The sequence below is a fragment of the Conger conger genome, chromosome 11 (assembly GCF_963514075.1).
Source record: "Conger conger chromosome 11, fConCon1.1, whole genome shotgun sequence".
Lineage (NCBI taxonomy): Eukaryota > Metazoa > Chordata > Actinopteri > Anguilliformes > Congridae > Conger > Conger conger.
The window spans coordinates 38,342,312-38,356,962 of record NC_083770.1 but is presented as its reverse complement, the minus strand read 5'-3'; the positions used below and the strand labels follow the sequence as shown (position 1 = coordinate 38,356,962).

Below are 14,651 nucleotides of genomic sequence, written 5' to 3'. Positions count from 1 at the left end.
CCGAGCCCCGGAAAGGGCACGCAAATCTTTCACCTTCACTTCCAAGGATAGAGCCGGGAGCAGGCCTTACATTTCCCAACCACAAAATGGCCGCCATGCCTCACTACTCAAACCCCTCTAAACCCCTGGGCCCTGTCATCAATCTCGTTCTTCTTTTATGTTTGCCCTGTTGGGTCTTCCTGCCTTCAGTACCTTCTCCCAAGGTTTTCTTTTTGGCTCTCCAGCAGCCTGGGACAGTGATAACAGTAGGGGGCACTGTTGTGCCACCCAAAAACCACCCTGAGCAGATGCAGGCTGTGAGGACGGAGTTGTCAGAAAACCTGACAGGAAGCGGGGGGGGCCCTCGTGACCGTGACTCCAGAGAGGACTACTCTCGAAATTGTGGAGGTCCACTCAGGATACGTCACCATGGTGATGACCTTTCACCATCTGGTCCCCCGTTGGGAGATCAGTGTGTTAACTGAGGTCCCGTTATGCCCCCCCCTCCCAAAAAAAAATTAAAATAAAATAAAATAAATAAAAACCTTTGCCGAAATGTTAAATTGAGGAGTGTCACATGTTTCCCATACAACTCAGACTGACAGCTCTGCCGTCATTTATCTGAATGTTTAAATGAGCTGTTAATGAGTGCAACATCACAGTTTTAGGCTTTTCAAGTGGGGCTTTTTTTCCTGAACCAAACATTCTGAAAGAGATGGGGGCTGACTTTATCATGGTTTTTGAGATGAAACATACATTCTGAACCATACGGGTGATGCATAACTCAATCTGACTCAAGATGATACTTGTACATAAAAACCGAAACCTGCTCTTATCTGAGAGCAGTAAATATCACTTTCTGTGGTAAAAAAAAACAAACTGCCTTTATTTGTAGCACCTGTCACTTCCTGTGTAGTTTTCATTGGCTTTCACACATATCTTAGAACCTTCTGACAGAGGCAAGCAACTCATCACAAAACTCATATATCGCACACAATCGCATAAGCAGTACATAAATAACTGTTCAAAGTTTGTTGTTGCTGTTATAACAGGAGGTTTGGAAATACTGTACGCTGATTATTTCCAACATTTTTTTTTAAGCACACCACTAAAGGTATTAAAAAAATAGAGAAACAGGAAATATCCGGTGATTAGGTGACAGTAGACACAACTAGGCTAAGCTTTGCTTGGCATTCCCATCCGTGATGTGCGTGTGGGTTTTGGCAGGCTGTCTAATAAGAAAACACACCACAGGTTTACAAAAATATACACCTACCAGGAAAGGCATGAAAAACCTATTTTAAACCCAGCCATCAGGTCGTAAATCAACTGCAGACAGCCCACTGTTTGGCAGAAGCTGCAATGCTTGCGTACAGAAAGATAACATTGACACGCCACGTCTTCCTTATCGTATGGCGGATGTCTGTACACACACACACACACACACACACACACACACACACACACACAACGCGTAAACTGTGAGTTTCCTCGCCAGCACATTCCCTATAGCCGGGGCCCTGCGCTCTCCTTTAGCGAGCCGTAAGCCTGAACATATGTTAAAGCAGTCTGCTCGGAACGTTCCGGGCTGGGCTGCCGTCGCAGCGGCCATTTTGTGCAACGCACGGGAGATAAAGAAGAAGCTGAAGAAGCCGGAGAGTCTACAGGAACACGGCGAAACTGTCACCATGGCGGCAGACGACCTTTGAGAGGCTACCGAAACATGACAAAACTTTAGCCTTGAGGGCATCAGAGGGTGGATAGTCTACCGAAATATGCTGAACACGTGATCGTGGGGGAGAAAGACCTTTCAGAATGTACCGAAACATGGCAAACCACAGGAGCAGAATACTAGTCTACTAGATCATGGCAAAACTGTAACCATGGGGGCAGATTACCTTTGAGCGTCTACAGAAACATGACAAAACTTTAACTATGAGGGCACAAAACTGTGGATAATCTACCAAGATATGGCAGACACATTACCATGGCGGCAAAAGACCTTTGCCAAAGAGTTTGCCAAAACATGGTAGAACTGTAACTGAGGAAGAAGCGTGACTCACGTGTCCTAAGAAAATCTTTTACTCCCACTGTCTCCTGAGATCCTCCCTACGCACACAGCTCTCCCAAATCCACAGGGAGCCTCCTTCCCTCATACCTCCCGAGGAGCTCGTCAGGTTAGAGCCTCTATGAAACCTTGGAGCCGTCGTTCCCCCTCTGTGCTGTGAGACCGACTCTGCTAAAGTATGGGGTAAAACCAGGGGAGCGCTCCAAAGAGGAGGTCCCCTGGAGAGGTTTTATCTTCATGGACGACCTCTGCCCCACTAGGGGAGCTAGTGTTTCCCTTACCGCTATCCCGCTCTCCTTCCAACCTGGAGTGGGCAGCATGCTCCCCCCCACACACTACTACCCAAACCCAACCAAGAACCCAACTAGGCACTGGGAGAGATTTCGAGGGCTACGGAGAAAGAATGAAGATAAACAAAAGAAGTTAAGCTTGCGGAACAGAGAGTTCTGGAAGCCGGGACAGGAGCTTCTTCGTAGACGAGCACGTCTGCATGATCACAGGGGACAGGAATGAGATTTTGGTTATTAAAATGGAATGCTCCTGTAAAGGCCAGTTAATGTGCACGCCGGGGATGGATAAGAACTGGGGTGGGCGGGGGTTAGTGGTTCAGTGGCTCCGGACAAACCTGGCGCCTTCAAAAACCACTTTAAAACAGCCGAGCGCGTTGTGGACACGAGTCAATTTACCACTCAATTCGTTCCTTGTAATGGATACACTGCTGCCAAATAAAAACATTCCCCGAGTGTGGACGAATAAAAGCTGCAATTATATAACAGGCCTGACATAACCATAACGGCTCCTGAGCCCGCTGTTTGACTGCCGTCACCACTTTGATTGAAATACTATTTCAGCAATAAGTGCGTGACCCGCCATGGCTGGAAACTAAAAGTTGGAAAAGCACCAATAGCCAAGAGTGTGTTTGTGCGCGGCTCACTGGCATATAAAAGGGTTGTTATTGTCCCAGAAACGCACCCGCACCTCAGGTGGATTTTACGGAATCCGTCGATACCGGCAGACGATAGCCTTACCTCCGCGGCCCGACTCCGCCGAAAGGCTCTGACCCACAGCCACTCCGCGGGCCGAATTACAGAAGCCCGTTTATAAAAGCGATTCTCCTAAAAGGCATGTCAAAACAGAGTCTGTCTTTGCTGCATTCTAGCCCTCTCCTCTTTCTTTCTAAAAAAAGAAAGAAAAACACACACACACACACACACACGGACTCGGGTGTTTGTCAGCCAAGTTTACATTTTTTCAGCAGGTCTGTTCTGCTTGTAATCTCCCCAGCTGGGCCCAGAGGCGGGCAGAGGTCGAGTAGAACAAATTCTTCACACTCTCGCACTTCAGGCGTGTGTGTGTGTGTGTGTGTGTATGTGTGTGTGTATACGCCTGTGTGTGTGCTTGAGTGAGAGAGGGAGCGAGAGCGAGGGAGAGAAGAAGACCAAAGGCCAAGTTTTCCAAAGGAAATGTGAGGGGGTTGAGGGGGAGGGTGGGGGAGGGGGAATGGCGTATAGCCATTTCAAAAACGAAGGAAATTCAAACCACGTTGCTGGAAGCCAGAGCCCTTGGACTAGTCGGCAGGAAGCCTGACCTTTGAGGACGTCTGCTATTCAGGCCTGAGGCCTCGGGGCCGGGCCGGCTCTCAGGAGGGCCGTCAGGGGCCCGCGGTTCCCCTTCCTTATTCCATTCATTAGGCATGCTTTATGATTCAGCTTCCTCTGCGCCGCACCAGGGCTCCCCGCGGAAGGGGGGGGGGAGCAACAGCCAGGTCACGGGCTCCAGCTCAGCCCGCTCCGAGCAGCTGTGAAATCCTCCCGCTTTCCTGCGCTCGGGCGAGGGGCGAAGAGCGAGGAGGGGGGAGGTGTGGGGGGGGGGGGGGGGGTTCATCCCACCGACGGAGCGCTAACTTCTCCCCGAAGACCACCCCGCCAAAAGCAGCGGCGTAACTCAGGAGATTTAAGGAATGCCAAATTAGAAATTACACCTCTGTTTGTTTTGGAAAGCACCCCCTTTGCCCCCCCCCCCTCGACTTCCACCCATAGAGGTGACTCACTGGCCGCATAAATCTCCCAGCAACAACAAACACCTTTTTCCTGGGGGAGGGGGGCAGATTGCTTCTCCGTCGTTCCAACCACGGCATAATGCGAATTTCAGAAACGGAGCCTTGTTAGAGCGAATGTATGCAAGTGATATGTAAGTAACTATACTGGAGCAAAATTCTTCAAATGAGCGGAATAGTCAAAGCAGAATACATTTCCACCAAACGAGCCGCTTCAAAGAGCGCGGCGCGGAGAGCTAATCATCCCAGCGACCTTGTGGCATGAATTTATGAAAAGGCATTGATCAGTTAAAGCTGTAATTTCTTTTACAAAGACACGGAGGTCAGCAATTATCCCCGTTTCAATTAACCTCATTTTGTAAATAGTGCTGAGGGGGCGATTTCGCCGTCTCGTTATATCAAGCGATCTGGGGCACGGGCCTTACCTTTGATCTCTGCATCGGAAAGAAAACTGCGTGCGCTGCACTACGCCGAGAGAGAGAGGTCAGACGTTCCCCAAACAGGAGGGAACGCCGCGGCGCTCCAGACAAAAGCCGACGGTAAACCCGGAACTCCGCTCCCCGCGGAGCGTCCGGGATGAAGTGCCCTTGTTTACAATGTCTCCGGTGCCCACACACACTTTATTCTTTTCTTTTTTTCCCGCGGCGTAATGAATCACCGTTGCCGGGTCGTACGGCGTTATTGCACACAGGGGCCGGGTGAAAAAAGGGAGAGGGGCGGCCATTTTGTCAACATCGGATACGGTTTTAATGCCCGGCGAGCCCCAGGCATCCGCCGCAATGTCACTTTGGGGAGCAATGCAAGAAACGGCCATCAACCACCCGGCAGCTCTCTCCCGCAAAACACCTTACTGAGGAGAAAACTCAGGGTTTAACGGCACCGAGCAGGCACAGAGACGCATTACTCTGCTCGTGAACAATGCCGTATTGCTACCATTTTTTACTAAGGACAGCGCACAGTCCACCTGCCCCTTATGTGTTTTCTCCACTTCGCTGAGAGGGTTTGGAGAGAGAGATGGGTCCACGGTTTCGAAGAAGCCGTGTTGGAAAATCGAACCCAGGGCAGCACAGGGAGGGATGGGGGTTGTAATGTAGGGAGGGATGGGGGTTGTAATGTAGGGAGGGATGGGGGTTGTAATGTAGAGAGGGATGGGGGTTGTAATGTAGGGAGGGATGGGGGTTGTAATGTAGAGAGGGATGGGGGTTGTAATGTAGAGAGGGATGGGGGTTGTAATGTAGAGAGGGATGGGGGTTGTAATGTAGAGAGGGATGGGGGTTGTAATGTAGAGAGGGATGGGGGTTGTAATATGGGTTAAGCGCTGGCAGCAACTGCAGCACACAATCACCACCTCCACAAATCCAGTTTGTGGAGTTTTTTTCCCCCTTTAGTTCAACAGACTTATTTACTAAGCAAATATTAAGGCGCCTTTCAACGCAGTGATCAAAAGGCAGGGGGGCGTTGTGTTTCACCCCCCTTCCTCTCTGGTGCGGGTGCGGCTCTCTGAGAGCAGGGCGGAGCGGTGGACATGAACACGGCGAGGGCGTCAGGGGGGTAGGGGGGTAGAGGCGTAGGGGCGTGGGGGCGTAGGGGGGTGGGGGGTAGGGGCTTTCTCCTGGTGGGCGGGGGCGAAGCTGGGGTGATGCAACACTGCGGCTAGCAGCCGAGCGGGCAGGTGGGGCCATTTATCAGAGAGAGCAGGCTGTCGGGGGGCGAGGGGGGCTGGCATGCTGGCAGAGACCCCCAGGCTCTTAATTACCCTGGCATGCCCCTCTCTCCTTCTCCCTCTCCCTCTCTCTCTCTCCCAAACACTTGTGTTAATTTGTGGCCTGGGCCAGTGTTTCATCACTGTCACCTCCCTACTCCTCCTCCTGCACCTCCCCTCACCTCCTCTGCTGTCACCCTCCCACCCCCCCCCCCCCACACTCACACACACACACACACACACACACACACACACACACACACACACACACACACACACTTCACACTCCTCCCGTTACCAGCCGGGCCTCTGTCCAAACCCACAAGGCCGCACTCTCTCTCTCTCTCTCCCCGTCATTCATGTAGTGCCCCAGCGCTTTGACAAATCTCCCCGTCAGCGCGCGCTCTGTCCGATGAGGTACAATCACGCTTCCCCCGCTCCTTTCCCCCGCTCCTTTCCCCCCGTCGCATTTAACACCAGAGCCGGGGAGGACCGGCCTGATTGCAACCTCGTCTGACCTGCCCCCCCCCACCCCCCACCCAAAACCGGCAGAGGGCAGTCCGCTTTCCTCAGCTCCTGGTACTTTGTGCTGAAGTGCTGGCCACAGGGCGAGGACGGTGCTCCATGGCTTCACAGGCGAACGTGTGCCACAAGCAGGGGCACCTTCCACTCAACGGGTATTAGACTGTCATGGACGCCGATCGCCTGAACTCAAGCCCAACATGCAGAGGCAAGATTACAGCACGGAGAGGGGTACGGGTGTAATGAGGAACTTGTACTGAGGAAGCCCTCCCCCGAAGAGCGAAAACGCAACTGGGGCGACAGCATCCCCTCGCTGCGTCCTCGGACCTGGCCCAAGTGAGCGGCCATTTTGCGCTGGAAGGCGGAGCTCCCTCTCGTCTCCGCCTCCTCCTCGGTAATAGCAGACGCTACAGGCTGACAACTCCCTCCTCTCTCTCGATTCCTCTCCTCCCTGCCTCTCTCCCTCTCTCCATCTCCCTCCCTCTCTCCGCGGACGAGCAGCTGCTAGGCTTTATCATGGCTGCCTGTCAGTTTAGTATACAAATTAGGAGCCTATCGGGGGAGAGCAGAGGGTGGTTTCATCAGCGGGAAGGGCACAGGAACGTCTCGCATTAAACCCCCCCCCCTCTGACGGGGGGCCACAAATCAGCACCGCGCTCGCCTCCCGGGGGCCACCGCCCGGCCAGGAGTCACCAGATAAGGAGGAATGAGAAAAGCAGACATGAAAGATTTCACACAGCGAGAGGGAGGGAGAGAGGGATGGAGGGAGGGAGGGAGGGAGAGAGGGATGGAGAGAAGGAGAGTGTGAGAGAGGGATGCAGGGAGGGAGAGAGAGGGATGGAGGGAGGGAGGGAGGGAGGGATGGAGAGAGAAGGAGAGTGTGAGAGAGAGAGGCATGGAGAAAGGGAGGGATGGAGGGAAGAAAAATATATAAATAAATAAGACCAGGTAGGAGGAAATCAAATTTCAACAGGCAGGAAAGGACACGGGTAAGCCACGTGCAAATAGCCCTGATCGCAAGCAAATAAACCTGGGGTGTGAAGAAACTGGGGTGTGGGTGTCAGAAAAAAAAAGAAGAAAAAAAACTTGGCGAATGCTTCATGCAAACTGCGCAAACTGCGCAAAATGGCTACCCTATAGGTGCATAAGGGAATGCAAAACCTCACGCGTTAAATAAATAAATTAAGCGGTCATCGCTTAGTTCGCCTCGATTTGAATCGGCACACGTCAATTCAAATGTCACATGCTGACTCAGCACGTTTTGGAGGGGCCGTGGGTGCCATATGCAAAGCAAAAGAAACCCAGACGAACCATTTATTTCAAAAAAATGGGACAACGTTTGCATCAGTCAGCGTTCCCATGGGAACAGTAACCCCCCACCACGCACTGAGATGCCAGGAGTGGGCATTGGGAGTGGGGGGGGCGGTGGTGATATGGGGTGAATGGGATGGACAGTTCCGGCTCTTTCCCTGCATTACCCGTCGGTTAACTCACGGAAACGTGAGGGGGAGAATCGCCCCCGTTCTTTAAGACTTACAAAGCAGAGAGACATCTGAACGCTGATGAAGACTGGAGAGACAGATACAAAGACAGAGAAAGAGCGAGAGGGTCGTTATTGGCTGCTCACGCTATTAACACTCTGTCCCGGGGCCTCTCATTGGCTATTCACGCTATTAATATTCTGTCCCAGGGCCTCTCATTGGCCGCTCACATGATTATCATACAGGGCGGCCTGTAGCGTAGTGGTTAAGGTAAACGACTGGGACACGCAAGGTCGGTGGTTCTAATCCCGGTGTAGCCACAATAAGATCCGCACAGCCGTTGGGCCTTTGAGCAAGGCCCTTAACCCTGCATTGGTCCAGGGGAGGATTGTCTCCTGCTTAGTCTAATCAACTGTATGTCGCTCTGGATAAGAGCGTCCGCCAAATGCCAATAATGTAATGTAATGTAATGATTCTGTCCCGGGGCTTCTCATTGGCTGCTCACGCCATTAGCATTCTGTCAGACAACAAAAGCCTCTAGAAATATTTCTGTGCATGTTGTGAAAAAAAACACAAATATAATTGCTTTTGCGTTCTGAAGGACACATTTTATTTTCCCTCAAACAGCACCTCTATTTTACAACCTGGCCGGCTTTTTTGGGAAAAAGACAGAAATTTACAGACACCACGTAAAACCGTAGATGTAACAGTGAAAACTGGGCGCTTCAGAAGCAGATAGCATCGTCTGCAGTCGCAGAGAGAGAAAAAACTATAATTTATTTTACGCGCAAAGCAAACAAACAGAAACAGACTGTGTGAGTGGAGCCGTAACGGACTGACATGGTGGAAATGAACATCCACGCTTTTCAAAGTCAAACGGAGGGATGTGACTCTGAGCCCGCGCACGGCTGAGGGGGAGGGGGGGGGGCGAGGGGGGGTGTTCAGGAGGCAGTGCCATGGTGGAGCTAGTTTGGAGGTGACTCAGAGGATGACTAAAGTCAAGATGGAGGAGTGTGCGGGCGTCTCGACTGTCTGCCCATTACGCTCTCCCTGCTCTGCTCCTCTGAAAGGGCAGCAGCCCACTGCCTTTGGCCTCGCGATATCACGGGGAGATTTTTAAAAATGGAATTCCACCCCTATCTCTGAACTGGAAAACATGAATAATAATGTTATTTGGCTGATGCTTTTAACCAAAGCAACTTACAGTTAATTAGACTAAACAGGGAAACAATCCCCCCCTGGAGCAATGCGAGGTCTCGTTCATGGGCCCAACAGCTGTGCGGATCTTATTGCAGCCACATCGGGGCTTGAACCACCAACCTTCTGGGTCCCAGGCATGTACCTTAGCCACCCTGCCCTATAGTAATCTGTTTGTCTGTTATGGACGTTGATGTGATGTCATAAGAGCGCGACGGAGAAGTTCAGCTTTAGAAGCACCCAAAATAACCCAGCTAACACAAACACATTCTCACAATGCTTCTGCATAGTAGTGACAATGTTATAACATTGACAAAACATTCCAGTAAACATGTGAGAACATCCTGCATTAGCTGGGAATGTTCCTGCGTAGCGTTCCTTTACGTGGACAAGTGGAAGCCGTGGTGACATCATAATGAGCATAGGGGGCGGGGCGTTCGAGGGCTAGCAGTTAGCTGTCGCTAGCCCTGGTGGCATCTGCCCGGAGACAGCAGCGGAAGCTGCTACCTTCAGGCAGGAAGGAAAAAACCCCCCAAAAAAACCCCAAACCAAAACGCACTTCACGATCAGAACAGTCTGAACTCTGAGCACAGTCTGTGTTGGGTGCGACTTAGAGCCTTTGCTGCATTTAAACAACAAAAAAGTAAAACACAGCCCACACATTTGGAACTAAAATGATGTAGTGGTAAAAAAAATACATATATACATATTGACCCTCCCTCCCCTCCCCACCGCACACACACACACACACACACACACACACACACACACACACACACACACACACACACACACACACACACACACACACACACACACACACACACACACACACACACACACACACACACACACACAGCCAAGCCGCAGCAGAGACAGGATGTGTGTTGCGGGGAGCGCAAACCCATCTGTCAGGAGGGTGCACTGTGTGGCAGCACGTTGGCAGGCTGAGTCAAGCACAGGTCACTTTAACAGGAGGAAGAGCAGGAGGAGGAGGAGGAGGAGGGCGCGTTTCCACCCAGCCGCGCACTGCTGTTAACTCACACCAACCATCCGCTCAAACACAAAATGACCGGCTGAGGCAGAAATAAATCAAATAGAATAAATAAAAACACTGTACCAGAACGGACACACCAGACTGGTGCTCCTGTATTTGCCCATCCAGAATAATTCTACAGCTCGGGAGCAGGAGTTTATTTTCATCCTTGAATACAAGCGACCTTTTGCTGTCTCTGTCTCTCTCCTTATATCTCTCTCTGTCTCTCTCCTTTACTCTCTCCCCCTCTCTCTCTCTCTGTCTGTCTCTCCTTTTCTCTCTCTCCCTCTCTCCTTCTCTCCTTTTCTCCCTCTCTCCCTCCCTCTCTTTGGGATGTGGTAGGGCCCTGGACAGTGCTGGCTCCCACCGTTCCACAGAGGCTCACGGCGCTGGGATTGTTGAATTCCAGAGCCGTGCATCGCGACAGTGCCGCAGGTCCACTGCGAATGTTTATAGCGGGCAGCGGGGTTCTTCAGACCGCAATCCACCCGATCGCCTGACAGGAGAGAAGTGTTGAAACGGCGTGGCCTGGCAGCTCCAGACCTGCCCCTCACCCCCGACCCCCTGCTGTTCCCGACCCCAGCAGAGCGCAAACGGACACGCCAGGTGCTATATTAGGGAGGCTCGAACCCCCGGCGGCCTTCCCCCCCGCCCTCACACGCTGGCTCCCGTTTGGAAAGGGATGCGGAGCGTTAAGTGGAATTTACTTTTTAAAAAGTCAGAGTGGGACTCGTGTTACCGGCAGCTGTAACTCAACCCCCCCATCGCAGGGTGCTGGTGGGGAGGGGGGGGGGGGCAGAATGCTCAGGAAGGCTTTTAAAATGCTTCCCCAAGTCAGCCGTCCATATAAATAGAGAATTCGGGGGGGGTTGGAGTGGACAACATTTTTTCACACCTTGCCAAACACTCCACTGGCCGCTATTTCCAAACGAGGCTAAGAGGGGGATCATCCGTTAGCCTTGGGGTTGGCGGTGCGGTCGGGGGTGGTTTTGTTGTGGTCAGGTGGCGGCCCTGCAGTGACGGAGGGGTTATAACCGGGGGCTTCAGGTATGGGAACGGAAACCAGACCCTGGTCACGGGACAGACCCACCGCAGCGCTAAAACCTCTCTCTCCAATCCCGCGTCTTTATTTAGAGGTTTTTTTTACCCACGTCTTTAGTTGATGAAGTTACCGGAGGATGGGAGGGACACGCGTGATTGGCTGACGGAGGCTACGGCGAGGCAGGCACGTACGGCACGGTAACTCACCGCAGAGACCGCAGAGACCGCAGAGACCGCAGAGACCGGCGACGACCTCACGCGGATGACCTTAGGCGTTTGTCCCCCGTGACCTTCTCGGCGCGTAGCTGCCGTTGGACGGCGTCGGGGCCGTGTTCTCGGGAACCCCGGGCCCCAGGAAGCGGGGCCACGCAGAAATAAACACTCTCGGATGTCGCGGCGAATATCTGGCGCCTCGTTTGGACAGATTAGGCGGGCGCAGGCGGTGTAACCGAGCGCTCAGCCCACCTCAGCAGTGACCTTTAGACGAGGCTGCGATTCACACACCGTTCCTGCCAATCAGGCCCGGGTCAGATACGTCATTGTTTGGGACTAAAATACCTATACCTTTCTACGCTTTACTGACATTGTCCTGTGTATTGGAACCTATGAAACACTGAAATATGAAAGTGCAAACCCCGCATTCTGGCCCTCTTGGTTGACTCAATTGCACCAGGCAAGATCAATATTTTGGAGATGCCAAGGGTGTAATATGCAAAGCAAGAAGAAAAACAAAAAAAACTCAGATAAACATACTGCCTATTTTTTTTTTTTTTTAAGGGGGCAAAAAAAATAAATAATACCTGCGCTTCTAGATGACAAGCGTGTGTCCACTCATGTGTGAATAACCATTTACTTTCCTCATGCAAATTAAGAGATTAAAACAGGCACGAGCGGATGCATTACAGTCCCAACAGCGGCGGAAATCAGCGACGGCTCGGCACCTGAAACGGTCTTCCCCCTGAGCGTTCTCTCACTGCCTGTGCCAGGTCCTTCCTTCCGGAAACTTCTTATCAACTCCTCACAACCTCTCGCCAACCTGGGTGTCTAACCATTTAAGCTTCCCCACCCTTCTGAAAGGCCAAAGACGATAGAGGAATGCGCCAAAGAATCAGATCTTCAAAATAAAAATAAAAATCAAAATGCTCCAGCGATGGACTTGGGTGGAGAGGTGGGTGGGGGCGGGGGGGGGGGTAGATTTACCGTAGCCCCAGAAAGCCCTCAGCACCGTATGCCGCAGAGCCTGATCACGTTAAACAAACCCCCTCGCTGACTCCAGATTAAAATATAATGAAGCGAGTTAATGTATCTTTGTTTTACATGGTGCGCTCTCAATTATTCATTGGTGGTGGTGGCAGGGTGGGGGTGGGAGAGAAGGAGGACAACATGCAAACAGTTTCACCCCCGGAGCAGAGATCCCATTTCCGCGTCGGGGCGTAGCGGAGCGCGGTGAATATTTTAGCGGGTGTTAAAAGCCGCTTTTGCTCGGGGCGCTCCAGGGGCGGAGAGAACTCTCCGCGGCGAAGTGGCACCATGCGGTCACCCGCCAACGTCTGCCGCCATTTTGTATCCGCTCCTCCCCGCCCACCCGGCCCCACGTTACAGTTTACACGCGTACATTATGTACCGTATCGATCCCCTCGTATTGGACAGGCAAGGTTAAACGGCTAATTGTTCTGCGGCAGAATAACCATTTCCTGTCAATAAAGGAGGGGAAAAACCAGAGCCTGGAAAGCTTTCAAAAGCCTCTTGAATGTCAAAATGATCGTTTTAAAGTAGCCAGGCTTTTTAAGTGCTGCACATCTATAAAATCTAAAACAATCCTTTCCTTTAATTAGTAGCCTATTTCCAAATTGCCTGATGTTTTTTTTTTTTTTTTTCCTTCTTTTAAAAATTACCCTTAAGTGAAACAATCCAGCACCTATGAACTGACATGGTCCACACTACTATTAATGCCATTCCACATTAACTGACATGGTCCACACTACTATTAATGCCATTCCGCATTAACTGACACGGTCCACACTACTATTAATGCCATTCCACATTAACTGACACAGTCCACACTACTATTAATGCCATTCCACATTAACTGGTCCACACTACTATTAATGCCGATTGAGGGGGGTGGTTTCACGCGTAGCGTCATTTGGGCAGAGAGTCGGTCGGACGTGAAGGCGCGTTCGAGCCGGGCCGGCTCCCGGGTTCCCGCCGTAAACAGCCGTGTGATAAAAGGTGGATAATCCCGGCGGGCGGAGAGAGCCTGTGAGGAAGCCTCCTGAGCCCCACAGACGGGCCTCGGCAAGCGGCTTCATCCGCCCCAGCCCTGGCCTGCCTTCCAGAACCTTCTGCTCTGCTTAAAGGCTTTACTACAGACCCGGGGAGGGGGGGGGGCACAGCAGGGATGGGGTTTGGTCCCGCTTGGAGGGATTCTTTCGCTTCCCAGACACATCTTACTCCTCATTCTCTTGTTATTTTATCACGGCGGAGGGTTTGGACACCTGTAACGGTGGGTCCATGTAAGAGGCAACCACAACCTTTTGGAAGCAATTACCAGATGCAGGGAAAGACGAACACACACACACACACACACACACACACACACACACGCGCAAACACACACACACACACACACACACACACACACGCAGACACACACACACACACACACACACACACACACAGACAGACACCTGCACGCACGCACGCACACACACACACACACACACACACACAAACAGATACACACACACAGATACCCCCACACACACACACACACACACACACACACACAGTTTTTGGCAGCGCTCGTTCAGGTGTTCGCCGCAGGGCGGCCCAACAGGCCTCATTAACCTGCTACATACGCCCCCTCCCCCGCCTCTCCTCCCCCCTGTATAATTAGGGCTCTGTTGCAATCCCCGCTGCCAAAGAGCAGCCCCCCACCCTCCCCGTCCGGCTGGGCAGGTGGGCACCCGCCGCCCCCCACCCCCTTCCTCGGCCGTGATTGGCAGCCTGCCTACGTTTCGGGCGGCGAAGCCGTTTGCTACAGTGGAGGCCTCTCTACGGATCGATACCTTCATGTACAATTAGACAAGCAAAGCAGATGTGTACTCAGGCTGTAGGCCTCCCTGGGGTTCTCCTTTAACCCTCCACCAAAAAATACCCCCCCCACCCCCAATCCCAAAACACAGCAGAAGGTGAGGGCAATGCCTCCTCCCCCTCTCCCTCTCTCTCGCTCTCTTTCACACACTCCAGGGTTCCTCGGAGGGTTCCTCCAACCCTTCTCACCATTCCTCCCGCGCAATCCACAAACTCCACACAGCGGGCTGAAGGGGGAGACGGTTTCCCAGTGTGCGCTCGGGTTATTTACGTCTTCTGCGCCACTATTCTTTCCCCAAAACGCCCCCCCACGCCCCCACCTTAGCCTCTGCCCACAGACATGGAACGTTCCGGTAAAAAAAATAAATAAATAAAAAATCTCCCCTCCAGCCAAATCACAGCCTTCTGAGGAAGAGGGTTGTCGTCTCTCTCCTGGCAGCGATGTAACGTAGCCGCCTAAAGGAAGCCGCGAG

The 14,651-nt window shown here is 52.2% G+C and overlaps 1 protein-coding gene across 8 annotated transcripts in view; it reads right to left on the bottom strand.

The window, feature by feature from the left end:
• Positions 1-14,651, bottom strand: part of fbrsl1 (fibrosin-like 1) — a 185,734-nt gene that overhangs the window by 45,903 nt on the left and 125,180 nt on the right. The window contains exon 1 of one of the 8 annotated variants that reach the window (XM_061259821.1): positions 11,290-11,345. The exons of 6 other annotated variants lie outside the window; for them this stretch is intronic. The gene's annotated coding sequence lies outside the window, so the exon portion shown is untranslated. Of the gene's footprint in view, positions 1-4,528; positions 4,599-11,289; positions 11,346-14,651 lie in introns of those variants that run through there. One more of the 8 variants, XM_061259823.1, reaches the window with a different exon arrangement.